This window comes from Balaenoptera borealis (genome assembly GCF_965194805.1).
Source record: "Balaenoptera borealis genome assembly, chromosome: 6".
NCBI lineage: Eukaryota > Metazoa > Chordata > Mammalia > Artiodactyla > Balaenopteridae > Balaenoptera > Balaenoptera borealis.
Genome location: NC_138863.1, coordinates 35,456,471 through 35,481,579, shown reverse-complemented (window position 1 = coordinate 35,481,579; position 25,109 = coordinate 35,456,471). Strand labels below are relative to the sequence as shown.

The window sequence follows — 25,109 nt, the reverse complement described above, 5'->3', positions numbered from 1 at the left end:
TCCTAGAATCACCAAGAGTTGTCCTGGAGACTCTCGGTTACATCTTTTCATTTTCCAACTATCCCACTGGACAACCCTGAATGGATGCCCTAACCACAGGACATGGTGCCAAACCAATGGTCTTCCCCTTTTGCATTCCAACCAGCTCTTCCTCCTGACTTCCTTGTTTCTATTAAGGACGCCATCAGTCCTCAATCCCTGAGGCTCAAAACTTTGGAATTGCCTTTTTCCTCTCCCTCTCCCTCTGTTATCCCCTCTTCTCATTGCTGCAGGCCCAATTCTGATGCTATTAATTTTTTTTTAAATAAATTTATTTATTTTATTTTTGGCTGTGTTGGGTCTTCGTTGCTGTTCGCGGGCTTTCTCTAGTTGTGGCAAGGGGGCTCTAGGCACGTGGGCTTCAGTAGTTGTGGCACATGGGCTTAGTTGCTCTGCGGCATGTGGGATCTTCCCAGACCAGGGTTCGAACCCGTGTCCCCTGCGTTGCCAGGTGGATTCTTAACCACTGCGCCACCAGGAAAGCCTTGATGCTATAAATTCTTGTCTAGACTCTAGACTAATATAATCTCCTAACCATTCTCTCCCCATACCCAATCCCCCACCTTTTGCCTCTTCCACCTCCAACGTAGCCTATAGATCCTAAACCAGGAGTAACTCTCAAACGGCACTTAATAGTTCCTGCCTTGTTTTATAATCAGTTGAGTAGGCATCTTCTTAAAGTATAAATCTGATCATGTCACTTGCCTGTTCTAAAATCTTTAATGGTTGCCCATTGTCAACAAAATTAGACAACTTCCTTGGCCTAACATTCAAGGACTTCTAACCTAACTTTCTAATCTTATCCCTCATATAGAGCCTACATTTTTGGCAAAGTAAGAGTGGAAGAGGCTGCTTATCTCCCAATATTTATTCTTACCTTTTGCCTTAGAAAGAGCCCTCTTATTTTTTTATATGGGCACAGGGCTACTACATTTGCCAGCTTGCTTGCCATTAGACATATCCATTTGACAAAGTTCTGGCAAGTGGGATATAAGCAGAAATGTTGTGTGCATCGTGTGGGAAGTACCCTTAAATGGTAGGGAGTTTGCCCTTTTTCATTTCTTCCGTACAGTTAGGCAGAATGTAGATATGATGGCTGGAACTTGGGCTACCCTCTTGGACTGTAGATAGGAACCACATACTAAGGATGGCAGCACAACATGATAGAAAGAGCTTGGGTCTTTGATGCTCAGAGTCATCCAAACAACCCTGAACTCTCAACCTTTGGACTCCTTGTGGCATGAGGGCTCAGTAGTTGTGGCTCGTGGGCTCTCGAGTGCAGGCTCAGTAGTTGTGGCGCATGGGCTTGCTTGCTCCGCGGCATGTGGGATCTTCCCGGACCAGGGCTCAAACCCGTGTCCCCTGCATTGGCAGGCGGATTATTAACCACTGCGCCACCAGGGAAGTCCCTGGACTCCTTTATATGAGAGAAAAATAAACTTCTATCTTGCTTAAGCCACAGTTATTTTGCTGTCTGTTCTTTTGCTTTGTTTTATCATTTGCAGGCACACCTAACCATGAGGATTACCAGGGTTTCCCTCTCATTCTCGCAGAACATGGTGCTCTTGCCTCCAGGCCTCTCTGTTCTCAGTGTTCCCTCTGCTCATGGTACCCACCTCTTTTTGTTCTCATCCCCCTCTGCTATGCGTATCTCTGCCTTTGCAGTCTACCCGTGTCAAGGCCCATCTCCATCTCTAGGAGGACTTTTCTAAACCTCCAGTCATTAGATTCTCCCGCTCCTTAGATTCCTCCAGCACTTTTTTTTTTTTTTTAATTATTTATTTATTTTATTTATGGCTGTGTTGGGTCTTCATTTCTGTGCGAGGGCTTTCTCTAGTTGTGGCAAGCGGGGGCCACTCTTCATCGCGGTGCGCGGGCCTCTCACTACCGTGGCCTCCCCTGTTGCGGAGCACAGGCTCCAGACGCGCAGGCTCAGTAGTTGTGGCTCACGGGCCTAGTCGCTCCGTGGCATGTGAGATCTTCCCAGGCCAGGGCTCGAACCCGTGTCCCCTGCATTGGCAGGCAGATTCTCAACCACTGCGCCACCAGGGAAGCCCTCCTCCAGCACTTTTAATTCCCTTCTGCAGTGTCTTCCCTCACAGGGGTCATCTCTAAACTAATCTTACCCCAGCACCCTCCTCTTCTACGTGAGGGCAGATAGCCACATACGCAGACTAGGTGTTTGTCGAGACACATTTTGGGTACTGTTCCAGCTCACAGAGACTCTTCCTTCTTTGAGAACTGCCACTGCCCCACACCCACTCCCATGGCCACCACCATCTTGTCTTACTCTGTGACTGCCCATGGCTCTGGCTGATGGACACCTTTCTCCTAGCTGACCTAGTGAGAGTCTCTCTTCTGAGAAATGGAAGTAGAATTCCAAGGCAGCATGTAACCTTGAGAGCTGTGGGCAGCCATATTTTACCACAAAGCCTGGAGAAGTGGTAAATGTCAGTCTGCAGTATGATAAAAAGATGGATGAGAGACGGAGAGAGGTTGTGATGACCTTCCAGCTGCTTGGCCCAACCCTTCCAGAGGTCAGGATGCATTCTGGCACTTGAGTTCTATGAGACACCTTTGATTTTTATAACTTGTCCACTTTTAATTTAAGCTAATTCTAGCTAGATTTTGTTCCTTAAAATAAAAAGGTCAATATATATCGGTGGCATTTTATTTCACTGACCTGATAGATGATCACAGATTGTTTACTGACAGAGCGAGGGAGCTCTTCAGCTATAGCAATTTGGTGGAACAATGACATGGGTTAAGAATTTCACACACTTCTTTTTCTTTCCCAAATTGTGTCCTCTTTTGGCTTTCTGTGATATTTGTTGTCTGTGGCACTCACTTGACATTTATCATTTTCTGCCATATTTGGTCAGTCTCCACGTATAAATCTAGCTCATAAACCATAGTGGGCATGGCTCTACCTTACTTATCCTCCTTCCCAAAAAGTTGAATGAATCCATTGGCATGTTAGCTTTTCTGTATTTGCATTGGGAATAGCCTGAGCTATCACAGACCAGTTTTTGTTGTGCTAATTAGGTTAATACCATGATTGAGTTGATTTATAATTCAATGTAGTAGAAAACTGAAGTCCACAGATGGCAAAGAAAGAAAGAAAATGTTATACTTTCTTTACCACCTAAAAATCCTGACCTGAGAAAGAAGGAAAAATCAGAAGTGAGAATGTTGAAGAAAAATAAATTTCAATAACTGAGTAACTTTAGGTTTAACGTGAAATCCTCTCTCAAGTGTGCTGTGCAATGGAACACGTATTCTTCTGTTTTCTGTGTTCAGCAGACAGCTGGAAACCCACACAGGACGCCAAAACTATGTGACCTACATTTGCAGCTAGACGGCCTTTGCTAAAATGAAATCTAAGATTTAGAATCTTTTAGTTTAAATTTCTTTGGGAGTATTATGTGTCCTGGATAATGGGGTAATGGATGCATTCCTTTTTTTTTTTTTTTTTTGCTTCCAGGTTTTTAAAACCATGTTAATCTGTCTCTGCATTATTTAAAAACAAAAATAAAAACAAAACACAAAAACTCTCACAGCGGCTTTTTCAGATACCAAATATTAATCTATTAAAAATTTAACGATATTTCTGCATTTTTGGAATTAAGGTAAAATCTGAAATAAACCAAGCTTTTGGCATTCTGATTTACATTTGCTTCTTGTTAGTGTGGATGAAATAAATAAAGCTAAATCATTAACATCGCAGTCAGATTCATTTTCTGCTCATGGAAAAGGTTTGTGTGTACATTTTCGGAAGTTAAAAGCAAATGTTTTAAGGAATACACTACATTCCCATGGGATTCCCTGAATGAACCAACACAGATCTGGCAACTAACTCCTCAAAGTGGGCTTAGAGTTCGTTTTGATAATTGTGGTCATGTTGGAGGTTGACAGAAGGTATTTTTCTCTGAGGCTTGGTCCTTGAGAGATTTCTCTTAAAAGTCAAGATCTGTTCTGAACCAAAGTGTTTACATCCTCTGACTCTCAATCCACAAATTGAACAAGTTTAGCCTAAACCTGAAGTGACCACATAACCTTGCAGCCTTTGGTGTCAGCTCACTGTAAAATTTTTATTTTCTCAAACTTTTAGATGAAATTAACAAGCCATTTCCACATTTCCATGGCTGTCACTTCTGTCTGGAATGTCTTTTCCACTCTTCTTTATTATTCCTTCCCTGCTCCCCCCATCCAACTGATCTGCTGAAATCTGTCTCAAAGGTCATTTCTTTGGGAAGTCTTCACCAACCCACCCAAATTAATTATTCTCCCCTTAGTGACACCCACAGCTCTGCTTTCATGTCTGCAGCTCTTACAAATCACACTGGTAAATGATTCTGTTCCCTTTCACAGTGAGCTGCCCCTCCCTAACCCCCTCTTCCAATATATGACCTCCTTTTGGGATGTGGCCCTATTTTACTCATCTTTGCGTCCTTAGTACCCAGCCTAGTCTAACAGAGTTGCAGAATAAAAGTGAATCATTTGCTTTGCTACATCAATCATGCACTCTCTCTCCTATATCTCCCCTGGCTCTTTTTCCTATGCCTATAAACATGCTCATGTGTCTTTAAAAACAAACCGTAGTAAATTATTTTAACTCTTTGAATGAATAAGAATCCACGGGTGCACAGTGACATGAATGAATAAGAAATTTAAAAAATGGAGAAGGGAAAGTTCTTACTTAGACTATGAAGCCAGTTAATGAATGTAGAAGGAATGATGAATTTAGAAAATTAGCATCTTGCAACCAATATAACAATAATTGAGTCAGGAAATCACCAACAGATGCTATAGCTGGGGTAAAAAAATTGAAGAAAAACGAGACATTTACATAGTCTCAAAATATCGCCCAGAAGATTCTTATTAATTACAAGAATTACAAGAGAAAAACAGTAAGTTTACAGTGAAGAAATCTAGCAAATACCATCACATTGACCAAATGATTGAATTGGCCAAATGATTGAAAAGTACTAGGACCAATCAGCAACATACACCTCCAGATATGATGCACTGAGAAAGACACAGCATCTTTTCTACAGAATTCCTGCCATAAACGCATTACCAGAATATATTCAGGAGGAAACATAGACTGAGCCAAATCAAGAGACATCCTACAAAATAACTGGCCTATTCTCTCCAAAAATGCAAATTCTCCATGAAGTACGAAGAAAGACTGATGAACTATTCTAGATTAAAGGAGACTAAGAGACATGACAACTAAATGCAACACATGAGCTGTGATTTTCTTTTGCAATAGAGGACATTATTAGAACAATTGTCGAAATCTAAATAAGGTCTATAGATTAGGCAATAATACTGCATACACATTAATTTCCTGATTTTGATCATTGTGTTGTAGTTAGGTAAAAGAGTATCCTTGCTTTTTAGTAAATACACTGAAGAATGAGATGTAAAGTAGCACCATGTCTGTGATTCACTCTCAACCAGTTCAATAAAAAATATAATGAGAGGGAGGAAGAAAGAGAGAGAGAGCAAATGTGTAAAATATGATAAAATATTAGCATTTAGGAAACATAGGTGAGGAGTATACAGGAATTATTTGCACTATTGGAAATTCTCTGAAGTCTAAAATTCTGTCCAATCTAAAGTTAAAAAAAAAAAAAAGCAACAAACTAACAACCACAACAAGCCAACCAAACTTCGTTTCATTTCTGGTCCTCCAATCAAGGTTCTAGAAGGAAGTATCCTGCAGTGTCTGCACTTCTCATTGATTCTTGCCCATGGCAATCCATTAACCTTATCCATTATCCAACTGAAATGACCTTGATTTACTCTCCAATGATCTCAGTGCTACCAAATCCAATAACATTTTTGTCCTCTTCCACTTTTCTTCTTCTCTGCAGCGTTTTATTCTCTACACTTTATTTCCAGAAGTTTAAGTCCTTAAGCTTAAACACAGCCTTATGATCTCTTCCTCACCTAACTTTGTAGCTTCCTTCCTACCATTCCCCACAAGGATTCTTCTTTATCATTATTTGAAGTGTAATACCATTTATGTGTGGCTCTTTTTGTGTATTTTATTTTTAGTTTACTCTCATCTTCAATTAGCAAAATCAAACTCATCTACCAATTGTCAGCGCACATACCACCTCCTTTGAGAAGTCTTCTCTGAATGCCATGTTGAATTTTGATGGTACTTATACCCTGTGATTCCTCTCCATAACACTTTGCATCATGTAATATAGTTGTCAATTTACTTATCTTTCTCCCCACTGTAAAATCCTGAAGGACAGAGACCATAGCTCATTCATCTTAATAATCTCAATACTTAGTACAGTTCCTGACACAAAGTAAGCGCTCAATGTGCAGAGGATGAATAATTGATTGACAGAAGTGACATGCTGAATCTTAAAAGAGAATCTGGGTTTTTATTCCTAGACCTCAAAGAACAAAATTCATTCTAAATCAGAATGTTGTAGTAGGAAGAAAGCATTAGTTGTGTGTGTGTTTTTTTTTAAGTAGGCATATTTCATAGTTATGGCTATTTAGTACACTGAGACTGTAATGCCATTTGTGGAACTAGTGTCGGGCTCCTATAATAACAGACCAAAATGAGAGAGTAAAAGCTTTCTAAACAGACTTTGCTTGATTTGCAGGCCTTCTCAAGTTTAATGCCAGTTATATTTCTTTTTATACTCTAGTTTCCTAGAGTTTTCCATTTTGTAGAGAAAATGAAGTTTGGCAGAGGACATAAAACTTGTTCATTAATCTTATAGCAGTTTCAAAATGATGCTTAAATAATGGCTTTATTTTTCTGATATAATATTTGGTCAAATTGTTGAAACAAAATGAAACTCTGGAAGAGTTTCACAGAGAAACTACTTATTTTTGTCCCCCATAAGGATTCATCCCAGAGACCAGCATTCATAATATCTTCTCCCAAGTATAAAATAATTTGTAAAAACCCTAAAATATAGCTTACATCTAAAACCATGAAGTCGAAGTAAAGATAACACTTTAAGCCCTTGATGGAGCTTATACCAGGTGATATCTTACCGAATAACAAATTTGATGTTCCCGTTCTTTTTTAACAGTAACAAGATCGTTACTTTTTTTTTTTTTTTTATGGTTATGAGGAAAGGCACATTCAGGGCTAAAATTGGCCTGGAGCCTAGTTTCATTGGGTTGGAGTTAGTATCCTTCTGTACTTTTGCTTCCTCAGTTACCTTAAGGAAAACATGGCTTCAGCTCAGTGTGGTTTTGTGTTCTTTGGATTTGGATAGGCATTCTGGATGAACAATAAACTATAAAAGCACATAAAAATCTCGGCACACTGGGAGGGAAGAGAATTGCTAAGAATTCAAGGGTTTTTCTCAAAGAAGAGAAAAATTTAAACTCACACCCAAAATTTAAAGTCAAATGTCACTCTTGTGCAACACTCTACACATACAGATTCAATAATTAGTGATGGTGTTGATTTAGAATACACACAGATTCCAAGCTTATAAAACTGGAGGTGTAATAGAGCCATCTTTCTTGCACCACAAGAGTACAAGAAGGAGAAAAGGTGACAACAGGACCAGTGTGGAAAATTAAGTATTTGAAAACTAACTTTAAAAGGAGAGTACAAAAAACATAGGAGAACACTTTGTGTCCTTGGAGTAGGCAAAATTTCTTAAACAGGACACAAAAATTGTGCTGAGCATAAAAGAAAGATGGATAAATTAGACTTTATTAAAATATAGAACTTCTGTTTATAGAACAAGATATAGAACTTCTGAAAGTATCATTAACATAAAGAACTTGAATCTAGAACATTTAAAAAGACAAAGAAAAAACAACCTCCTACAAATCAAGAAGAAAGAAAACAGAAAACTCAGTATAAACACTGGTTATTGACTTCACAAACAAAGATATCCAAATGGCCAATAAACATATGAAATGGTGTTCAACCTCACAAGTCATCAGGAAATTTAAATTGTTAGTTCAACTTCAAAGATAAGTACTTCTGTGTTTGCTCATGTGTATAACTAAGCCTCTGAAGATGTGGTAGGAGATCGTTTCACTGTTTCTATTTTACTTCATTTTTAACTTCATAGAGAAGAATAAAATGGATTCCAAGGTACTAAGGCTCTATCCCGAGTAACAATGAATGAGTCTTGAGAACAGATCTAAGACGGTCATCAATGGATATGGATTTCACTGAGGAAATAGTCCTCTGGTCTCTCTTTTACATGCATTAGTTTCAAAATAACCATATCTCAATCACATCAAACATCTAGATGAATATACTGTCTCAAACCATTCTCTTTAAAGTGAAAAGCAAAAAAATAAACAAATAAAAGCAAATCTTTAAAGTCTAAAAAGACAAATGATTTATCCAAATTCCAATAACAAATAACCTTTAGAATTTAATTATTCAATTATAATTTGATCTTTCATTCAAATAAATAATCATTCTTTGAGCCTCTACTACCTACCAGGCGCCACGCCAAGGGTATAAACTTGTGTGGCAGGTGTGATATTTTCAAGTCACTAACTTGGATGAGAACAAATGCAATTTATTTTTGGCTAACTTCATTCAGCTTCTGTCTGTCTGATGGCATGTTCCTTAATTTAGTCATCTCCAGATAGAATCAGTTGTTTCAAGGTCTACTTCCAGATTTTCCCTTTCCCTCTTTTTCTTCTCCAGGTCATGAGGTTCTGATTTCTCATGAACTAACATAGCTGGTATAGTGGGAGGAGGAAGAGGGATCTGATTGGCAGCCACTCTCTACTCTGTGCTAGCATCTGCCAAGGTGACTAATCAATTGCTTGGTTTCTCAGGCATGGCCACACCTCCATCTGGCATTAATAAGACAAGTTATGTCTTCAGTCCACACTCTGTTGGGTCCTCCTCATCCAGGTGTTACAAGCCTGTCAATCACTTGCATGATCCTCTTGGAGCAGAAGAACTTTCAGAAGCTTTCTTATGCCTTTGGAGGCAGTCTTCAGCCTCTCAGTGAGCACATACTATGATGAACATTTCTACTTTATTGGTACTACACTGTGGTAAATTGGATTATTTTTCCCAATTGCTCTTTCCCACCCCTTGGGTGTGGTAGGGCCATGTTTGGTGACTTGGCCAGAGGAAGATCAGGGCTCAGAAGAAGAAATTCAGTGAAGTCCATGGTGGGGGTGGAAACCCCTTTATTAGTAAATCAAAACAATACCCCAATGAATTCTCTCAGAGAACTGTATTAGGTACATGTATGTAAGGAATTCATTGGAATCCAAAGGAGAATGGTAAAGTCTATCAGCAGAGAGGAGTAATTGAAAAGTTTCATGGAAAATATGATTCCAAAATAAAATTTAAAAGGTGAGCATCAATCTCCCGGTGATGAGTTAGGATAAAGACATTCTGGACAGAAGAAGAAATATGAGCAAAATCTGAGGGCTTTGTCCTAGATACATCCAATTTTGAAAGAAATGTATTAAAATCTCCTATTATAATTTTTATTGTTTTCATTGAATTCCCAATGAATTTTCCTTTATCTATTTTTTAGGTTGTTTGGTGCATATGAGTTTATAAGTATTTTAAATTCTTCACAGATTGTGACTTTTATCATTGTATAATTTGCATCTTTGTCCTATTTAGCACTTTTAACCTTAAATTCCAGCTCGTCTGATATTAATATTATCTTTGTACTTTCTTGCTTTCCTTTTTATCTTTTCTGGGTTTTTTTTTCTTTTCTTTTCTTTGGCAATAGCCTGGTATTTCTTCCCCTAGTCCTTTATTTTTATCCTTCATTGTAAGTGATTCTCTTGTAATCAGTACATGACTGAGTTTTGTTTTAACCCTAATTTAATAGTCTCTGTCTTTTATGGGAGAATTAGGTTTATTGCCCATGTACTGTCATCACTAATGTAATTGATTTTATTCCATCTTATATTTATTTTATATTATCTCTTTTCCTTTTTCTCCTGTTTTTCTGATTTGATCAAATTGCTTTTCATCACATTTTTTCCCTGGTGAGTTCACAATATTTTTCTACTCCATTTGATTGCTACTTCTTTTATCCTTTTCTCATCATTACTCACCTAATTCTTTTATTATTTGAAAACAAAATACCCTTTTCACCAACATGGTACACTGTTTCCTCATTGATAAATTCTTTTTCCCTTCTGTTTCTCTCCTGCTTCAGTAGAATATGACTTTTAGAATATTTTTACTTCTCTCTTATACCCTCCTATTCCCAGTTCCTAGGTTTTTATCAGACAACTTAGCACATTAAATCTTGGACTGCATTTGAATTTCACCTGAAGTGTGTCATTGAAGAGTTTTAATCATGGGATTGAAGTGGTCAAATTTGTATTTTTAAAAGAGCACTGTGGCTTCAGTGGAGAAGCTGAGATAAGAGAGAGATATATTTTATAGCTCACATTTTCAGATCATCCATATGCAGAGTATAAACTCAATAATAAATGATGCAAGCATGAATGAGTTATGCGCAAAAATATGGATATTGCTTCCAGTGGCAGGCATGTTTTTATATTTTGTGCTTTACAAATATTCTCTCATAAACCTCATAAAGAAGTGGTAGATAACATAGAAGGAACTGGTAGAAATTCAGATGATGATGGGATCATGAACTGAAGAACTTAATTTTCTGATCCTTATCTTGAACTCTAGAATGCCATCAGCTTAGCTCTGGAGCAAAGAGAAATTAGAGTAGTCAGGGGGAAAACACTAGCCTAGAAGTCTAAGGATACCAAAGAGATTTAAATGAAATGTCTGATTTTACTTCTATTTCCTGCAATTTTTGCTCTGTTTTCATGGGATATGTGCATATATATCCCATGCTATATTTAAGGGAACCATGAGATATATTTTCTTCATAAAAAGAGTCACAACGTCTCAAGATAATTCTAATTATCTCAAAGAATAGTAATGATAGTAATAGTATCTAGTGTGTATTGGGTGATTACCATATGCCCAACGTTGTTCTAAGTGCTTTATATGGATGTTGTCAAATTGCTTGAGGAGCCTCAAAACACAAGCATTTCAATTCAAGCTAAGTAAAAAATACACTGTGCCTAATCTTTGTTGGAATCTAGCCTAATACAATGATTCAGAATACGGTAAATACTATTTACATTATTATGACATTGCTCAGAAAATGAAACAATAGGGAAATAATTAAGTAAAATATGGCCTATCCACTTGATAAAATATTAGTTATACATGTTAAATGATCATACAACTCATCATACTTTTTTGTGATTATCTGTTTAATGCCTAACTGCCCTTATAGAATGTAACCAACCTGTAATGTCTGTTTTCTTCCCTACCATATTCTTGGTGGTTGCACAGTGCCTTTACATGATTGGTACTCAATTAAGGATTGTTAAATTATTAGATGAGCCATATAGGTATATGAAAAGTGCTTGTAACCAAAAAGGTAATAAAACCTAGGGAAAACGTCACAATATTGAGTTTACAACTACATAAAATAGGCCTGGAGTAGGAAAAAGAGTAGGAATAGAATACTTAAGATGATAATGTCCCTGTAGGGGCGAGATTATGGAATTTACTTTCTCCTATTTACACAATACTAAGATTGTAACAGGAATCTAAATTCAGCTTTTCTAGTGTATAAATTGAGGCTGAGAGCAATAGCTGTTAAGTGCTCACATATCCTCATGAAGGTTCCAAACCATGTGTGTATGACTTCTAGGCTCTTCTGCCTCAGTCTCAAAGGTAAGAGTGAGGAGAAGGTTAGTAAAGAAGTATTTTAGGAGAGATTTGTCAGAGGGCTGTGCTTTCCCCAGCCACTTCAAAGGAGGAGGGGATTTAAGAATACCTCTCAGGGGGCTTGATGTGGGTCCATGAGGTTTGAAGGGCATAGACTCACACCCCCTTTTCACTTAAATTTAAGTCTGAAGTGAGGATTGTGAACACAGAGGGCTACAGTAGAAGTAGTCTACACTTCCAGAGTGTGTCAAGGCAAATATTCCTGGTGCTTCACATGGAGAAGAGTGGCCATCACAACAGATAGCCCAGTATGGTCTGTCCTGGGATGACCTCATCCCCGAACCTGTGAGAAGTGTACTGCCAGAAGCAGAAACTGTGAGTCACTGCACTGCGCCCCTCCACGTGAGATACGGTGGTGCTGGATGGTAAGCCATGGGCAACCAGGAAATGTATAGTGGAAGGCTCTGAGAGAAGAAAGTCACCAAAGAACCCCAGGACAGAAAACCATCACTTAGACCTCTGCCACACAGAGCCAGATAACTCAGACCAAAAAGACAAAAGAGGACCCCTGTGTCCTCCATTCCTCTGCAGGGATTCAACCATGGATCAGGTGAAGGTATTGGCAGCAGAGGCAAAGCTTTAGATTGCATGAGACATGAGAGATTTTGATCTAGATGAAGCTGGACTTTTTAATACCTGAGAATAGCACTGTTTATTAACATGTGGAAGTGACTGGAAAAAATGATGGTGTCTGCCTTAAGTATCTTTGAGTGATGGAAAAAGGAGAGCAAGTAGAGCAGTTTTAGAATATTGTGGTGTAAGAAAATAAAGCTGTTTCACAAGACCATTCCACAGACCCTACTCATTCATTAAATTGGCTCTACTGAGCAAAAGAGAAAAATATGCTTTATGCCTTTTAATTGTGTGTGCGTGCACGCACGTGTACATGTACATATATACATTGTGCGGAGTTGTGTTTCCTACAGAAAAACACAAAAGTAAGTAACGGGCATCTTGATTGTAAGGAAAAGAAGGAGGAAGGAGGTCTATGGTAAATTATGGTATAAAAGTGAAGGGAATAAAGAAAACATTCCAGTCGCCAAGTATTTATTTATCTTCCTGTGCTAGGACTCTGTCTGCCTCTCCAGATCTACTGTCTACTATCTCTTCCCCGTTCTGAGTCCCAGGAGGCTGACTTCTTGGACAGTTTCACTCGGCCCCTGGCCTTGGTAGATTCATCCAATTAGAGGCAATAATAGTAGGTCAATGGGCAGGAGGAGACAGATGCTGGAGTATTTATTTCCTGCCCCACGCTCCCAAGCCTCTGTCAGTCCGAGGGTGTAGGCAGTGGTTGCTTTCCCCTAGGTTCCTCCAGGCTCCTTCCTTTATGTCCTCAGCTTCTCTTAGATGGTTCCTTCTCAAAGACTCGCTTTGCACTCTGGTCCAGTAAGAGCACGCCCCTTCCCCTTCAGGCTTAGGGAGGATGTGGATTCCTGCTAATTCCTGGGTGCCTCACCATCCCCTGTTGGAGTTTTTTTACCCTGCCCACATCTCTGTAAAGAGAATTTTGTTAAAATCTATCCTTAAGCCTCTTGAGTGGACCTTCTTGTTCTTTCTGGGAATCTAAATAAAATAGTAACTATCCTCAAGATCTCTTACTATTATTCAAGAGAAGAAACAAGATAATTTCCTTTAAAGAACTAACTTGAAATAAATGAACAAGTTTACTGATGTGCCTGACATGATAGTAGGCACTAGGGTGGAGGGGGGTGTGAGCAGCAGAGGTCCCTGTTAGTATAACAATGAGCTTGTAATCAGAAGACCTGGGTTTGGGTCTCAGCTCCAAAATTTACCGACAAAGTAATTACCAAGGAAAAATAATTCCTACCCTAATTGTTTCATAGGCTTGCTAGAGGAAGAAAAGAACATGTTATACATGAGAGCTCTCTGCACATCAGGCATCCGCATCTTTTCAGAGCTTTACAAGGATATGACCACAGTTCATTGGCTTCCATTGTTCCCTAGCAGAGAGGGTAGCTAATTCTTGGTGGAGAGCACTCAAAATGTGGGTGAAATAATGGTCACGGGAAAATGTTCACATCACGAACGTTTGTCTAGGAAGGGTCAGGAAGGGATTAAAAAGAGCAGGAGAAAGAAATGTGACTTCGATTTCCTGAGGCTCCAGCCTTTAAGCAGACACTCCTACAACCTCACCCTGTAGAGACACTCACCCTCATTTCTAAAATCAACAGACTGTGCAATAGCTCTGCCTTTGCCATCTTTCTTCCAGCATTTGAACGATTTGTCGCTTTTCCAGATTGCCCACCACTTCCAGACCTCATGTAAGCCACAAGATATAAAATTATCTGATGTAGACACCACGCATGTATGCATTTTGTGGACTGTAGGAAACCACTTAGGCAGATGGTTCAGACAGAGAGATCTTCACAAGCACGCTGCCTGCTGAGGCTGTGCCACTGCCATTCACATGCTCTCCGCTATTCTAAAGTTCCAAAGACACCGTCACCTGCCTCCTTCAACCACGAGGGATGGCAGAGACCAGATGAGGTGACGGTCTCTGAACATTTTTATTATGAGAATTTTTAAACATGTACATCATTTTAAACCACTCAGAAAATTTTAAATGCTTGTGGTTGAGAGGCTATTAATTTTCCGTTTCGATAAACTCAATTGGTTTTATCGCATGCCTCAATATTTAAGAATCTTGAGGCTTGATACATGCTAGCAAGGAGTGGGCTTTTTTTTTTAATAGATCTTTATTGGAGTATAATTGCGTCACAATACCGTGTTAGTTTCTATTGCACAACAAAGCGAATCAGCCATATGCATACACATGTCCCCATATCCCCTCCCTCTTGAGCCTCCCTCCCATCCTCCCTATCCCACCCCACTAGGTCATCGCAAAGCACCGAGCTGATCTCCCTGTGCTATGCGGCTGCTTCCCACCAGCCAAATATTTTACATTCGGTAGTGTATATATGTTGATGCTACTCTCACTTCGCCCCAGCTTCGCCCTCCCACCCCATGTCATCAAGTCCATTCTCTACGTCTACCTCTTTATTCCTGCCCTGCAACTAGGTTCATCAGTACCTTTTTTTTTTTTTAGATTCCATATATATGTGTTAGCATACGGTATTTGTTTTTCTCTTTCTGACTTACTTCACTCTGTATGACAGACTCTAGGTCCATCCACTACTATAGTAGTCCATCCACTACAAATAACTCAATTTCTTTTCTTTTTACGGCTGAGTAATATTCCATTGTATATATGTGCCACATCTTCTTTATCCATTCATCTGTTGATGGACATTTAGGTTGGTTCCATGTCGTGGCTATTGTAAATAGTGCTGCAATGAACATTGTGGTGCATGTCTCCTTTTGAATTATGGTTTTCTCAGGGTATATGCCCAGTTATAGTTTTGATTTGCATTCCTCTAATAATTAGTGATGTTGAGCATCTTTTCATGTGCCTCTTGGCCACCTGTATGTCTACCTTGCTGAAATGTCTATTTAGGTCTTCTACCCTACCCATTTTTCAATTGGATTATTTGTTTTTTTGATACTGAGCTCCATGAACTGTTTGTATATTTTGGAGATTAATCCTTTGTCTGTTGTTTCATTTGCAAATATTTTCTCCCATTCTCAGGGTTGTCTTTTTGTCTCATTTATGGTTTCCTTTGCTGTGCAAAAGCTTTTAAGTTTAATTAAGTTCCATTTCTTTATTTTTGTTTTTATTTCTGTTACTCTAGGAGGTGGGTCAACAAAGATCATTAATTTGCCCTTTAATTTTTAATCCATGTGGTTCTTAAGAAAGAAATTTAATATATTGATTTGAAATTTTGTTTCAATGAAAAATTAGCTCTCTCTGGGCTAAAATTAATCATCAGTGAATTTATTGAGTCACAGCAAAGGACCGATATTTCCGTTATATGGGTGGTGGTGTGTCATTAAGAAGCCTCCTGCAAAGTGGAAAAAGATGCTCTTGCAATGCAGGGTGAGTGAAATGCTTCTAGAATGGAATGAACTTTATTGAAGGGCTGCATTGAGCATGCATACTTAAATAATGAGGAAAATAAATAATAAAGCTATTTTGTAAAATAAGAATGACTGAAGAAGACAGGTAAAATACCACCACCACTGTTTTCTTTTCATTTTGTACTTTTTTCCCTTCTAAGATCTCTCTAAGAGCTCCAATTTTTAGGTCATAAGTCAAACCCAATTAAACTTTAGATAACTTATCCAAATTATACGCCACTTCTTTAAGTGAAATCTCTTCATTTATTTAACAAACATGTATCCACCACCTTCAACATAATATTCAATGAGGTATCACATAAGAAAAATTGGGAAAGTAATTTTTACAGGATTGACTCTTGTGTACAGGTTTCAATCAATGAGTCTGGGGTTGCTTCCTTTGTTAAAATACCCTGGCTTTAAAAAAAAAAGTATCACTTGAAACTGAATCTTCTAAGACATTTGTTTACACCTCTTAAGAATATGAGATAATTTACCCCTCTCTTCTTTCACTTGGGCTGCATATGGTTAGATCTGTGTTTGTTATCTTTATTTATCAGGAACAGAATGTAATCTTTAGAATTATCTTCTGAGAGGGAGGGACACAAGAATCACCCTCTCCCAGCAAAGAAACTGGTATTAGAAATAACAAATACTGAATCAAATCTGTCACCCCAATTCCTTCCTAAGATTAGTCATTGGATTCATTTTCCCTTTTTTTTTTTTTCTGAGCATAATCCAATTACTAAATGGTTTAGAAAAAAAAATCCTAATGAAGTAAGAGGAAGTTAAAGGGGAAAGAAAATTAGACTTTGAAGTACAACCCCAAAGACTGATTTTATTTTTTCGGTTTCTTTGCAAGCATGATGTTTTTGCGTAATTTAATTGGCTCATTTCTCATTTTTTGTCATCTCTTTCTTGTTGCCTAGCCGAGGGGCAGAACACTCTGCTTTACATCATTGTTTTAGCCTCTATCAAAGGCCTTATTATGCACACCCCATCATAAGTAATATCAAAATCCATAATCCTTACCTTCAACTGAGTTAAATATAATTGGACTTAAAACAACCAATTATGTCCTTAATTCGGCCGGTGTGTAAGGTGCAGAATGCAATTTCCCTGGAGGCAGTGGCAACACCCTGACTCTATAAAGTACTTTTAAAGGAATTTTATCATTGTTCCTGTTCCCTGCCACGCCTGTCTCCCACTGCACCTCCCCAGGCACAGATTCCATTCATGATGTTACCCACCGGTCCCCAGCACACCCCACCTCCTCCCCTACAGTGCTTTTGTTCCCTTCTTCCTCTGTAGACAGAACGTCTTTCTGCCCTCCCTGTAATTCTCCAGCTGAAATCCCACTCATCCTTCCAAGCCCAGCTCAGCTGCTACATCTGTCTTAAAATCTCCCCCATCCCCAGAATTATTCCTCCCTCTTTTTTTGCTCCTATAACACCAAGCATCTCACATTGGGCCTGATTTTAGAGATGTTCGTGGTCTCTTCTGTTTCATTTTCTAAATTGTAAATTCTTGAAGGGCAGGAATTTAGGAATTTATGTTTAGATCTCTTTAGCCCCTCTCATGTTGCCTTTGGCCTGGGACGCATTCCATAATTGTTTTTAGTGAACGAACAATCAACCCATCTGCATACTACATCCATCATGGTTCTCTTAAGTTCAGAATCCTTGCTGAATAGAATATGTTTTTCCTTCTCCCCTCAAAATTACTGATAAGACTTCTTTTTCCTGCTCACGTTAATAGGAAAATATAAAGGCTGCTACAGAGGGAGAAGCTAATGTTGGCCTTTTTTTTTTTCTCCTGTAGCAAATGCATGTCTAGAAAACCATTTTCCTCTAATCATTGCAATGAACATGTAATGTACTCTGGTAAACACTGCTGTCTGATGTGAGCCTTTCCTGATGTAGTCAGCTCCAGTCGAGGTGTTCATTAAACTGTGCACCATGCTGGGAGCTGTATTTTGCATGTGCTATGACCAGGAGTCTGAATCTTTTATCGGTGCATATAGGATGGTTTCAGAGTAGTGGTATTTTCCACCTCCTTAATTATTGAATGTGAAGGTAATTAACATACATTTATTGGATTGGTAATTTCTTTTAATTCGGGATTCAAGAAGGAGTCTCTTAGAGGATGCCCAGCCCACATGAACTCAGTCTCCAAAATGGAAACATTGTAGACATCAAGGCATTAAACCAAAGAATGTGCCTCTCCCACCCTGATCTTTGGAAGAAACTATTAACGTGCACAGACATGCATACACGCAGACACACACACAAAATAACTGATTTTTAGAATGCTTTATCAGTTGAGCTAATCTAAAAACAGAGCAGAACATTTGGTTTTTACATGTATTGCACTGATCACCAAACTAGATTGCTCTACAATGAAAGGCATGTTTCCTCATGAACCAGTTTGAGAGACGTCCCAGTTATAAAACATTTGCAATAAGTGCCAAGCTCCCAGCCACCGTTTTCAGACGCCTCAGACTCTCCTGTGGCAGTGGGCTGAGTTACCTCCAACTCTAGCTGTTACATTTTCAGGTGAACTTCGGATCACACTCTCAAGAATGGATCCAGTGACTATTCTGGTTCTTCCCCAACAAGACGTGCCCCAAGTGGAAGCCCGGTTGTGCCCCTCCCCACTCCTCAGAAGATGGTCTCTGGGTTGTGCTACAGTCACCCTGTGACACAGCAGAACACTGCAGACGTTTCCCTGCAAGCTTGAGACGCCACTGTGTCCAAAAATAACTAGACAGGCCAGGTTTGGATCTAGGAAACTTTTCAGCTCATAGACATATTTAATAATGGAAATACTGGTCTGAAATTTCCTACAGAGACCTCTGCTTTGGAAATGGTTTTATTTATACATAGCTACAAAAATACCATTTCTGAAATAGTTATGTGGGGCTGAGTGTTTAATATTTTTGTGATTTCTGGAAAAGTTCTTTCAACTGGTAAAATCAAAAGCTCTTCTGTTTTTCCTCAACAGCTACCTCAGTAAGTGTAAACAAGGCTACAGAAAGCAAGTAAAACAGAGCCCGTTCATCTGCTTACGACTTGGCGCTTCATTGATAAGAACTTTTTTTCCCCCAGAAAATCCGGGCGCATTTTGTTCTGTTTTACACCATCCTATATTTAAACGTGCAAAAATAGTTGTGGATATTTTTTATTTCATTTAATGCTTAACAATGCTGTGTATATTGTCATTATGCGGCTTAAAACAAATTTTGTAATTCCAAAGGAGTTTTGAATTCCCTGGAAAACTGTGCAAAAATGTTTAAATGTCATTAAATCCAAAAACTACTCTTATTAATCAGCAAAATGTGCACCACTCCACTTTTTGCTTTCTAACACGACCTTAAATGACTCAGCTCTCAGGTCTGCTGTCAATGCCCCTTGTTGGATGTAAAAAAAAGAGGCTTCTTCCTACTGCAAAGACAGGAGGTATTTGAGACCAAACCAGGGGAAGCAGTATGAGATCTTTATTACGTTCCAGGCTGGCGCAGGAAACAAACAAGAGCCAGCCCTTTATGACCTCAGAGGAGAAAAGGATTTGGACTTTAAAGTTGTGGCACTGAGGTGCTGGCTCCGCTACTCTTGGTACAAACCTTAAATCACTTAATTTCACAAAGCCTTTATTTTCTCATCTGTAAAATGGGGCAATTCATTCTTGCTTTCCTACCACCAGGATCGTTGACAGAATCAAGTGATGTATCTTATACATACAAGTGCTTTGTAAACTATGAAGGATCAAAGAAACAGAAAACATTACTTTAAAAAAAGACAAACGAAATGTTGTTTTCAACTAAACCTACTATAATTTTCTTTAGATGATGGAATATATTATCTTTTATTTTCCTATTTATTTTTCTAATTGCTGTTAAGAGGCTGTCTCAGCAGAAGAAGGCTATTCTGTCTATCCTCTAACTTTCTGATGGTTAGAGGAAACTGTGTCCAGACAGTTTTGGTCAAAAGGGTTATGAAAACACAAAATGACTGAACACATATTCTATTAGGCCTTTGACATGCAGCATAAGGAAACTATACCAGTAATTCAGTACCTCCAGCCGCTGGATGTCTCTGGATTAGTGAGAGTAACATTCTCCTGACAAGCAGACGCTCAACATGTATAACGGCCCTCAAATCATTAGAATTTTATTCCTTGCTCATGTGAAGACTGAAACAGGTGTCCCTGAAAGGTAAGGGCTGTTCTCCAAGCAGTGTTTGAAGCACCAGGCTCCTTCCATCTTCTGGCTCCACCATCTTCATTCAACACAGCGTTCCCAAGGTTGATATGTTTGTGTTGAGCCAAAGCAGAAAGGGAAGAAAAGCGTGAGAAAACTCACGGGCTCCTTTGCCTTCAACCTGGAAGTGATGTATCACTCTGTTTACACTTCACTGGCAAGAACAAGTCGTGTGGTCTCACCTGGTTGGAACAGGAGCTAGGAATTATAGTCCCTGGGTGCACAGCCACAACTTTGTGATATGGAAGGGAGCATTAATTAGGGTTGACAATTTGTTTGCAATCTCTGCCACCCTATCACTTACACAACAAGGCTAAAGAATGTCAAGAATGTCAGAACTAGAGGGCACCCTGGAAGTTATGTCCCTCAGCATTTCTCAAACTTTTTTGACGGTGACATACAGAATAAAATACATTTTACATCATAACCCAGTACACCACACATGTGTGTGTATCTGAAACAAAAGTTACATAAAATAATACTTTTTCCTCCTATGCATGATGCAGATACTTTCTACTCTTTGATTTTAATGTTTTTTTATCACTACTTTTGACACTTAACTTGATTTCTCAGCCTAATAGTGGATTGTGACCCACTAGATCTAGCTCATCACTTTAGAAATGACACATATGAAGCTCTGAGGAGTTAAGTGATACAGTTGAGGTCACAGGTAGTTGGCAGCCACTTTGTGCTCACACTTGTGAGCACTAATCATTAGCCCAGGGATTATTTTTTAAAAACAGTATACATTTACTGGTTTAAATTTTAGATACAAGTGTCTTTGCTGGAAAATTTGAATGTATTTGAAGTAGGCAAGTGCTTACCTGCAAGTTATTATTGAATAATATATTATTCTCTAAATCTACATATTTTTAACATTTGAAGATGACTGGCTATAGAAATATCAGCTGTAGTTTATAAATATTTAGGTATTTTGAATCTTGAGTGAGTCGAAAAACAAGGATTCAATTTTGCTTTCTCTTTTATGAATCTGTCTTAATACTGAACTCAATTTTCTCTCAAAAATATTTAAATTCTAAAAATATCTTGCCTCAGAAATTCTAAGTTTACTTTTGAATCTCTACTCTTAAAAGAAAAAAAAAAACCCTTCTAAACACACAGGTATGCAAAACTTTAAAATGATATGTGTGCTTCTTTCTTGTCTCACAATGTTATTTTCTAATTATAGGGTCACTTGGAAAGTTGAACTAAAGAGTAACCTTTGGAGACAGAATAGGACTATCCTCATCAGACACACAGCCTCTTGATCTTGAAGGAAGAATGATCATTAAGAAGCAAAAACAATCTCTGAAATGAACACACCCTCTTTAAATTCAGTTGTATTTTTATTTTTCTTACATTCTGTGCAAGGCTTATGATGTTCTTATGATCTCTTGCCAACTCTTTTGATTAACAAGATTGTGTGGGGAAAAAATGCTTTTTTGAGCACACATCATACATTTTCCTCAAAGAATTGTACTGCACAGGGTAATTAATGTTATAAATAGCGAGTGTTTATGCCTTCGAGGAAGCTGCTAGGTGTGGGATCCAGCTGGCTAGGTGAGTGTTTACTCAACTGAGAAATTCACACTGTAGGCACAATAGCATCGTAATGCTACATGGGTGGGATGGAAGGGGAAAACGACTCTAGGAGAAGAGATTCCCATCACTTTCTCCAAGTTACCAGGAATTGGCTTATGATCCTGGAATTTGACATCATATTCTGGTAGCATCAGTGTGGTATCAAGTGGACGTGTTCCAGTCCTGACTCTTCTCCTTACTATCTAGGTGACTTTGGGCGATTTGTTTAACCTCTCCGAATCCTCCATTAATTCTGTAAAACAGGAGTGCCTACATTATAGGATTTTATGGAGATTAAATGAGATAATGCATGTAAAGTACTTGGGGAAATGTCTGGTATATGGAAAATGTACAGCGAATACTATTGTTAAGTTAAATTTTAGGACCCAAGAAGGAATTTAACAAATAACAAATAACTGTGAGGCTTTTTTTTTAATCACTCATGAGCAGATCCCTTTAGGTTAGAGAAGCATTATTATTCTTATAAAACTCCATATTTATTTAGAAAGGCCTCTATAGACTGAATTTGGCCCTCTCCAAAATTTAATGGAAAGACCCTTTACTGGCATCATGTGGCAAAATAGTACAACAGATTAAATATATATTTAGAGAGGAAAAAGAGGCATTATCAGTGTGATGTAGCAAGCTATAGATCATATTCCAGAGTGTCATTCATTGAAAGGAGCCTGCCTGTTCTCTCTTGATCACTTGTCCACCCAGAATCCTTGACAAGGAATTCTTTGGGGATTTTGTAGATTTCAGCACGACATACTTCAACAGATTCACAACCCCTGGTTTGGTGATTTGATGCAGTTAACGGTAAATCTCCTTACACTGTTAACAAATCCAGAGAACTGAGTGACACTAAATAAGTTTCACGTGATCTAGCTTATCTCTCAGGTCATCTTTCAAGGTTGAGAATTAAGACAATTATCTAGATAATCCACAAGTCACCTTGGTCTCCGGGAAGGAAATCAGGGCTTTTCTCGCCATGATTTCCCTGTCCTCATCTGGCTAATGAAATCCAGGTTTTTTCCTGACTCCTAAGATATTTAAATCTTAAAGACGTGGGAACTTCTGAACTTCAAAAATTATTTTCTATTTAAATGCATTACTTATTTTGAGAGAAGATTTCACCTGTATTAAAATGTGATCTTTTCTGCCTTGGGGGGAACTTTCTTTTTTACTCTAGGGACAAAATAATAGCAATTCTATATTTGTTGGTAACTTTCAATTCCTGCATTATATAACATTGGATTGCCCCCCATGAAAATACTTTATTTCAAAGGCAATTTCACAGGAAATGCCAGCTTAACTCTTTGGCAATTACTATACTACGGCTTTAACGGTTTTGTTCACCGCTGCATCCCAGCACCTAGAACTGTGCCCAGCACATACTTGGTACAAATAAATATTAGTTAAATATAATAATAATTAATTAAATCAATCTTAGACATATAATTATATCCCAAACCATAGTTTTAAAATAAAAATTTTTATAAGATCATATGGAATCAAAATAGAAATATTGATTATTACTCATTAAAATGAGACCATTAGAATACCTTTATTGATTGTCATGCATTTTTCAAGAGTCAGTAGTATATAATTGAACAGAAAAATCAGCCAAACTCTTTTACAAAAATAAATCTTTGATTCTTAAAGTTCAAAGTAAAAAGCATCAGACACTATAAATTCTTTTGATCAACTGAAACTATTCCTCTGCTCCAGGAACTGCTCCAAAGAACAGAATTTTCTTGTTTGCAATTTTCAGCTGGCAGATGAGAAACGCATGAAGCTTTATCCAAATGGAAAACTCAGTCATTCTTGGTAAAGTAGAGGGAAAGAAAAAAAAACCTTTCAGCTCTTAGAATTTGTCACTGGGAAGAATATTAGGTGATGCAACTTATTTCTTCGAGCAGGAACAGGCACAGACTGACTGACTCCTAATTTTCACATTTAACTGCATTCTGATCACAATTATCCTTCCTCACCGTTCTCCGGAGTCTCCTACAGCACATGGCTACCCACACACACACTCACATCTGGGGATTTTCTAGGGATTTCTTGATGAGATTGCAGGATTCTCTCCCACCTATGACCTCAGCCAGACTTGTGCAGCCTAGGATTCATGGAGAGGTGAGGCAAAGGTGGCTTTTGTGACACTCCTTCGGGGTCAGGTTTCCCCTCACCCCCCTGCCTTCAAGTTACATGGGAAAGCGCATACTGCTGATGATTGCAGAGGCCCTCCTGGGAGGAAAAGCAGTGTTTACACAATTATTACTGAGCTGGATTCCAAACTCTTTATTGTTTTAGTTGCCTGTTTTGAATCACACAGAGATGATTAGGAAGTACTTTGGAAACCAACTGAAAAAGAAAAGTGACATGGACTATTGCAGTGGTTCCCAGACTCTGGGGTTTCATGGACCAGTAATATGTCAAAAATAAGTTGGGAAACCAAGAGACAGTGGCCAACTTTTATTGCCCAAGTAAGACATTAAAACAATAATACAGTGTCTTATTATCCACAATCACTAGGTTTTCCTAAAAGGAGCAACACTAATAACAAAAAAGCAGGAAGAATGTAACCTTGGAATAAAGGACTATTCTTCCCAAGAAAGGATGGCTGGTAGCCTTAAACAACAAAGAGAGAGAGAGAGACAGAGAACACTGTCGGGGGCTCCCATGGTCATCCCAGATCTCCTCAGCCCCCTCTTATTTGTTCTTTACCAACACCACCCCTTCTGGGCTTGGCTTCTGACCACGTCCACCAGCAGCCTTCTTCAGGGGACTGCCCTTGGGCTTCTGGAGTTTCTTTGGGTTCATGTACAGAAAACCAGAAGTGCCTGGGCATGCCTGACTGCTGCTTGAGTGTGAAAGCCTAGATCCCTTCCTTAGAGGTGGACAACGTCTGAGGGGTAATTTACATATGATCAGGCTGAGGCTGGGCTTGCCTCTGAAGTCATGGCCCTGCGTGGCTTCCCTCCCATCCCACCCTGTTTCCCCTGCTCCTTTCCTGCTTTCTCCTGGGAGCCATTCCTTAATATTTCACTTGCCTGTAAACCCGCAGGGTAGCTTCTGAGGAACTTGACACTTGGGTGAACATTTCTTCCCAGATCAGCGTCAGCATGTTCATGGCCTTTGAGGGAACCTCCAGAGACTAGACTTGGATGAGATGAACTGGGTTCAAGTCCAAGCTTCACCACCAACCAGATGTTTGCTCTCGGCCAAGTCCCCCAACCCTCAGCTTTTCCAGTTTCCACTCATGCTACATGATGGCTAGAGGGAGGATATGGAATGAGGGTGAAGTTGGGACCAATTCCACAAACGCAGGTAAGGAAAAAATGGTTTTTTTAATCTCCTAGAGCTGATTCAGTCTCTCTTATAAGCCCCTGTCCCACTGTAAAAGGAGGACGACATGAAATTCCAGCCTAGTCAACACTGTCTCATCCAATCATTTAAATATTTAGACTCTTTAGATAA

The 25,109-nt window shown here is 38.8% G+C and overlaps 1 long non-coding RNA gene across 1 annotated transcript in view; it reads right to left on the bottom strand.

Moving 5' to 3' along the window:
* Window positions 1-2,116: 2,116 nt before the first annotated feature.
* LOC309631258 overlaps window positions 2,117-25,109 on the bottom strand; it is a 92,837-nt gene continuing 69,844 nt past the window's right edge. The window contains exon 3 of the long non-coding RNA XR_014246153.1: window positions 2,117-24,905. This is a non-coding gene — a long non-coding RNA (uncharacterized lncRNA). The remainder of the gene's footprint in view (window positions 24,906-25,109) is intronic.